The sequence below is a fragment of the Microtus ochrogaster genome, unplaced genomic scaffold (assembly GCF_000317375.1).
Source record: "Microtus ochrogaster isolate Prairie Vole_2 unplaced genomic scaffold, MicOch1.0 UNK116, whole genome shotgun sequence".
Classification (NCBI taxonomy): Eukaryota; Metazoa; Chordata; class Mammalia; order Rodentia; family Cricetidae; genus Microtus; species Microtus ochrogaster.
The window spans coordinates 176,568-184,013 of record NW_004949214.1 but is presented as its reverse complement, the minus strand read 5'-3'; the positions used below and the strand labels follow the sequence as shown (position 1 = coordinate 184,013).

Here is a 7,446-nt window from a genome sequence, read left to right as displayed (position 1 = left end):
TCTCTCTCTCTCTCTCTCTCTCTCTCTCTCTCTCTCTCTCTCTCTCTCTCTCTCTCTCTGTGTGGACAGGCACGCACTGCGCATGTATGTGGAACTGTGTGTGGTGTGTCTGTGTGTGTGTGGACAGGCATGCACTGGGCATGTATGTGGAAGTCTGAGAACGACCGCCATCATGAGTTCTTCCCTTTATCTTTTTAAATTAATTTTTATTGAGCTCTACCTTTTTCTCTGCTGCCTTCTATCTTCTTTAAGACAGAAGCTCTTCTTCTTTACTACTGCATACACCAGGTTAGCTAGTTAGCCAGCTTCCTGATGCTGTTTTCCTTGCTGTAGGAGTTCTGGGACTACAGATAAGCGCTACCATGTCTGCACTTACAAGGATTCCGGAGCTCTGGACCATGGTCCTCACGCTAGCACAGCCAGCACTTTCCCCAGCCCCTCACAATGGAGAAAACGATGAATATGCATAGTTCAGGGGATTCTTATGGTAGTAAATACTTCCTAAATGAACAAGTATGCATAGGAATAAAAATAGGAATTACGTGGATTTTGGTTTGGAAAGTACAATTATTAAGCGAGTACAGTAAATTATATAAAATGCTAAAAAATAGAACCCACCATTTGCAACTTGTAATCTTCTATTCAGCCAAGTGATATTTCTTGGGTAAATGTAAAATACTTTTTTCAGACAAAAATTGAAAGAATTTGATGCTGGTAAGACTTCTTAAAAAAAGTGTTAAAACTAATTCTTCAGAAAAAATGAAAGTTGTGTAAGTTAGAAATATAGATCTATATTATTAGAACATGAAGGTGTTTAAGAATAGGTAAATTAAACTTTAACATATTTTATTTTTAATAGTTGATTGGTAAATAACATTTGTCCAAACTAAAAATAAAAAACTACTGCATTCCATAATTATTGCTCATGAATATTTGATACGAATGAAGGCAGTGTATCAATGGATAGGAGGGACAGCTTAATCTTTTGTCATAAAGCATGTGAAATACCTATGAAGCAGCACAGTATCACTTGAAATGCAATGTAAAATACTTGATGGCATATATAACAAGTTATAAAATAACCAAAAAAATCAAGGAAAGTATAAATTAATGAGCTAAAATGGTAAATGTAATAATTTTGTAAATGCTAAATTAAAAATAGACAAGGCAAAAAGAAAAAAAAACATGAAGGTAAGAACATGGAAACATCTAAAACCTAGTGACAAAGGAGGTAAGTATTAATCCAAACATCTCAATACTTATTGTAAATATTCTAAAGTTTTAATCATGCGTACTTGTGTGCATGTCTGTGTGCAGTATGTGCACGAGTGCAAGTCCCTAGGAGGCTAGAAGGTTTTGGATCCCCTAGAGCTGGAGTGAGTGCAGCAAACCAAACTCCAAGTCCTCTGAGCAGTACCTGATCTTAACTACTAAGCTATTTCTCTAGACTCCAAAATTCACTGTAAATGTAAATTTTCTGAACACTCTAATTAAAAGATAGATACATTCAGCATGCATAAAAACAAATGAAGATGGAACTATCTTTTTTCTAGGACTCTACTTTAAGGACTGGTGAGTAAAGAGGGCTTGTTCTGCAATCACGAGGACCAGAGTTGCGATCCCAGCAACCACACAATAAGCCTGATATCCCCATAAACACAAGGAATCCTAGTTCTGAGGGCTGTAAGGACATGAGGATTGTTGGGGCTTGTCGGCCCAAGTCGAAGGGTGAGATTCCTACCTCAAAGGAAAAATCAGAGCATGATAAGAGTGCTCTCTTCTGATTATTGCATTCGCATGTGCATGCACACACATGTATACAGAGAGCCCCTACACAGAAACACATACATAAATAAAATAAAAATATCTTCAAAGTTTTCCTTCATACAGAAAGGCAATAATCTTTTCAATGTATGTCTGTGTTCTGTTAACAAGTATTTTATTGGGCATTTTAAAAAATCTATGTTCTTCAGAGATATTGGCCTGTCTGGAGCTTTCTTTTTTGCTGTGTCTTTACTTGCTTTTGGTACTAGAGTGATAGTGGCTTCACAGAAGCTGGGGAGTGCTCCTCTGCTTCTATCATTTTGAATGGTTTAGGGAGGACTGGCTGTAGAGCTTTTTTGAATATCTGGTAGATAGAACTCTGATATGCATCCATCTGGCTCTGGAGTTCTTTTTGCTGGAAGGCTTTTTTTTTATTGTTTCAATTTCCTTCTTTGTTATGGGTCTGTTTAGGTTGTTGATTTCTTTTTGGTTTAATTTTGGTAGCTTTTTGAATCTAGAAATTCATCCATTTTTTGGGTGGGGGTTTCACAACTCAATGGAGTACAGGTTTTTAAAGCATTCCATTATCTGAGTTTATCTGTTGTCTGCTGTAATGCTTCCCTGTTCATTTCTGATTCTGTTGATTCAGTCCCTCTCTTTTGGTTAGGTTAGCCAAGCATTTATCAGTCTTGTTTATCTTCTCAAAGAACCAGCCCTCTTAGATTCATTGATTCTTTGTATTGTTTTCTTTTTTATATTTTATTAATGCATCATTTTCCTGTTTCCCTTTACTCCCCCCAAACACTGCAATATGTCCTCTCTTGCCCTCTTTAAAATTCATGGCCTCTTTTTTTCATACACCTTTAATCCCAGCACTCAGGAGGCAGAGACAGGAGGATCTCTGTGAGTTTGAGGCAAGCTTGGGCTACAGAGTTCTAGGACAGGCTCCAAAGCCACAGAGAAACCCTGTCTCAAGAAACCAAAAAAATAAAGAAAATCCCTGTTGTTACATAAAACCATGATATAAATACATTTATAAATACATAAATACAGCCTGCTTAGTCTACATAATGATAACCAATTAGTGTGTTCTTCCTTGTGAAAAACTATTTCTCCCACTCTCAGTATCCCATTTCTTTGCTGTCTATAGTTCTTTGTGTAGGGTTGAGGCCTCTTGGGCTTTCCCCTTGTCATGTTAGCATGTGTATTGGTGTCCTTGTTCAGCTCATGTTTAGGCAGTCATGCTGATGAGACTTTATGGCTGTAGCTTCTGACATTACTAGGAGACACAGTCTCACAGCAAACTCCCTGAGTCAGTCAGGACTACATAGTGATACCCTGTCTCAAAGAATAAAAACAGTATAGTTATATAGAATAGCACTTACAGTCAAATTGATCTAATCGATATCTATAGAATATTTCTTCTAAAAATACCAAGATATACATTATGCTCAGTCTCCTAAAAAACACTATCAAAATGCACCATATTATGAGCCATAAACTATAAGTTAGCACACTTAAGAGAACAAACAACATTCATTTCAGAATACAATGTAATAAAATAAGAAATCAATAAAATGAATACAGCTTCTAAATAAATTAATAAGAGACAAATTAGGAAAAAATTGTTTAAAAATGTACTTTGAAAAGAATGATGATAAAAATAAAACACCAAAATCCTTAAAATAAGGCACTGCTCAACAGTAAAATTATAGATTTGTGTGCATATATTAGGAAAGAAATGACTTATCATCACTAACCTAATACTCCATCTTAGAAAACTAGAAAAGAGCACATAGTAAGAACAAATGAGAGAACTACAAATTAATAAAACACTGAGAAAAATAAGACATTAAAGCAGGAAGGGGATTTGATAAAAGGGAGAAAAGTTTCAGTTAAAAAATTTTCATGAGTTACTAAATATTTGAAGGATAAACTATATATTTATATTAAATATTAATAATAGTCCTCCACAAAATTGTAAAAAGAGAAGTAGGTGGAGAATACTGCCTAACTTATTTCATAAGGCTAAAATTATTAGCCAAGTAAAAAACCCAGACAAGTTACCACAAGAAGAAAACAACTATCTCCTATGAACGCTAATGCAAAACTCATCAATAAAACACTAGCAGATAAAATTCATCAGTGGTGTGGGAAGTCCTTCTGTCTATGTGTTACTTTTATTGATTCATGAATAAAGAAATTGTCTTGGGCCTGCATATGGCAGAATGGAGGTAAGTGGGGAAAACTAAACTGAATGCTGGGAGAAAGAAAGCAGAGTCAGGAGACACCATGTAGCCCAGCCAGGGACAGACGCTGGACAGAACCTTGCTGGTAAGCCATAGCCACGTGGCGATTCACAGATTAATAGAAATGGGTTAAATTAAGATGTAAGAGCTAACCAATAAGAAGGTAGAACTAATAGGCCAAGCAGTGATTTAATTAATACAGCTTCTGTGTGGTTATTTTGGGGCTGAGCAGCTGAGAACAAACAAGCGGCCTCCTACAAGATATCAGCCTATTTAAAAAATGATGTTCCATGACCAAATGAATTTTATCCCACAAGTATAAGGTGATTAAAAACACAAAAATCAATGTATCATGTCCTATTAAAAACGAATAAATATAAATACTTATCATTTTATGTAAAAATAACAATCTATGAAAATAAAATATACAGCCAGGCAGTGGTGGTGCATACCTTTAATCCCAGCAATTGGGAGGAAGAAACAGGCAGATCTCTGACTCTGAGGCCAGCCTGGTCTACAGAGAGAGTTCCTCAACAGCCAGGGCTATACAGAGAAACCTTGTTTCAGGAAAAATATGTATAATATTTTTTATTTTGAGATTATAATATACTTACATTTCTCCCTTCCCTTTCCTTTTCTCTCTCCAAACACTTCCAAATACCACTCACTCCCTGCTCTCCTTCAAATTCATAGCCTCTTTTTTACTAATTGTTACTACATGCATATATACGTATGCACATATATATTCCTAAATATAACTTGCTCAATCTTTATACTGTGGCCTAGTATGTATGTTTCAGGCCTGACAATTTGACACTGATGTGCTCTTCCCTGGGGTGGAATTCCTCTCCTGCTTCCAGTTTTCCTCAGTTGCCTGTAGTTCATTTTTAACACACTTTCTAAAAGAGAAAGACAAACTAGGAACAAAAGGAAACCTCTTCAACATTATAAAGGCCACAGATGAAATGTTTACAGCAAACTCATATAACATGATCAAAATCTGAAAGTTTTTCCCTTAAACCAAGAATAAGACAAGAATGTTCACTTTCCCTACTTCTATTCAACATGGTTTTTCAAGTCATAACTACAGCAACTGGACAAGAAAAATAAGAGCCATATAAGGCAGAATGGAATAAATAAAACAATCTTTTTGTAAATGACCTAATTAAATGGAAAAAAATAACCCCAAGATTAGCAAAAAAACAGTTAAAGTTAACGAACAGTATCAACACATTTTCAACATACAAAATCAATATACAAAATGTGTTGTGGTGTTGGAAAGATGGCTCAGTGGATATAAGTACTAGCTACTCAAGCCTGGCAACTGGAGTCAAGCCCCAGTACCTACCTACAAAGTGTAAGAGTCCAGAAGTGGTGGCACGCATCTATGATCCTAACACCAGATCGGAAGTGAGAGAGAAGGGCCTGGAAGCTCACAGGCTAAATAACTTGGAGTATACAGGTCAGCAGCAAAAACAAAAGAGCCTGCTTCAACAAGGTGCATGGTGAGAAGCAATTGTTGAAAAGTGTCCTCTGGCCTGTACATGCCTCGTGGCACATGCACACCTGTACTCACACATATCAAATGAACACATATACACACGCTAAATAAATAATAAGCAAACAAATAAACCTTTTAAAGTGTTTATAAAGGTTATAAACCACCTGCTCAAAATTTAAATTGCAACAGCATTGAAATATTAGATTCTTCACAAATATACTTAAAGAGGCCAAAGACTTAAACACTGAAAATATGGTGGAGAAAATTAGAGACATAAATTAATGGAGAGCCATTCCATGCTAAGCGATTAGAAGCTCATATTAAGATGTATTAAGATGTCAACAAACATTCTGTTACAAAAATATATGCAATTTCAAAATTCATATGCATAAAATAAAAAAAGCAATATTGGGAAAGAACAAAAGGAAGACTAGCATTGTTAATTCAAAGCTAACTTTACAAGTACAGTAAGAGAAATAATATAGAAGTAGCATAAAAGAGATGTATCAACCAAAATCTAAAAAAAAAAACTCTTGAATACAGGTTCAAATGTTTGACAAAAGTATTGTGATAGCTAATAATCATTTTCTATTTGACCAGATTTGGACTCACAGGGGAAGTAGGTGAAGGACATTTCTGAATGATTCTATGAAACATTCCAGAGACAGTTAATTGAAGGGAAATTATTTTCTTTGGAAAAAATGCACACACACTTTATCCTTTTTACAACAGAGGTTTCATTGGAAACTTTACATTATATATTCTTGATATTAATTAGTTGCCAGATTTATGATTTTCAATTAGTTTTCCTATTTTTGAGTTGCCTCTTTTGAATTCTGATGCAGTCTAATTTGTATATTTTCTTTGTTATTTCTATGTTTTTGGCATCGTATTCTAGGAAGCATTGACAAGCCCAATGCTGACTACTTTTCCTCTACATTTTATTTACTGGATTTTAGTTCTATGTCTTTGATTAATTTGTGTCATTAGCAGTATTTTTCATGATAAGCATAAGTTAGACACCAAAACGTCCACTCATGGAGGAATAGATGAAATGTGCTACACACATACAATGTAATATTAGTCAGCCTTGAAAAGGAAAAGAAATTGTGATACATGTAACAAGGATGAATGCTGAAAATATAGTATGTGGACACAATACACAAAGGGACAGATATTGCAATACTTACATGAAGTACCTAGGAAATTCACAGAGACAGAAAATAGAATCATGTTTTTCAGGAGCTAACAGCAAAGACTAATAGGGCTATTTTTATAATGGGTATAGAGATTCAGTTTAGAATGATTATTCTTAAAACAATTGTGATATTTGCATAGCAATGTGTACTTCATGTTACTGGAAGGTTGTAGTTAAAAGTGACTAAAGTGGCAGATTTTAAGTAGTGTGAATAATACATTTTTTTTTAAAAAATGGAGGTATACAACAGAAAGGGAATGAATACTCCAAAGTCCCAAAGAGTCAAGCTAATAATAATACACTACATTCATCAAGCAGAAGTAAAGACGTACTACAGAACTACAAAGTTCAAGTAATATGGGAACCTGCGTGCAAAGACTAGGGAAGGAGGGGAGAAGTGCAGCCATATATTGCTTAACAAAAGGCAAATGCTTAACAAGCAGGAAAATTCTGAGGAATTCTACATTAAGCAATTTCATCACTATACTGATCATAAAGTATACTTACTAAGATGGTAATTGTGCTGGCTGATTTTTTTAATAACAACTCAACACAAGCTAGAGTCATTTGGGGAAAGGAGATGACAATTGAAAAAATGCCCCCCCCAGATTGGTCTGGGTTGATGCAGAAGGGCCCAGGTCACTGTGGGTGGTGCCATCCCTGGGCAGGTGGTCCTGGGTTCTGTAAGTTGGCAGGCTGAGCCAGCCATAAGGGGCAAGCCAGTAAGCAGCACT

General features: G+C 35.5%; 1 protein-coding gene across 2 annotated transcripts in view; it reads right to left on the bottom strand.

Annotated features, from left to right (window-relative positions):
* Nucleotides 1-7,446, bottom strand: part of Gprasp1 (G protein-coupled receptor associated sorting protein 1) — a 75,329-nt gene that overhangs the window by 23,795 nt on the left and 44,088 nt on the right. The window lies entirely within an intron of this gene.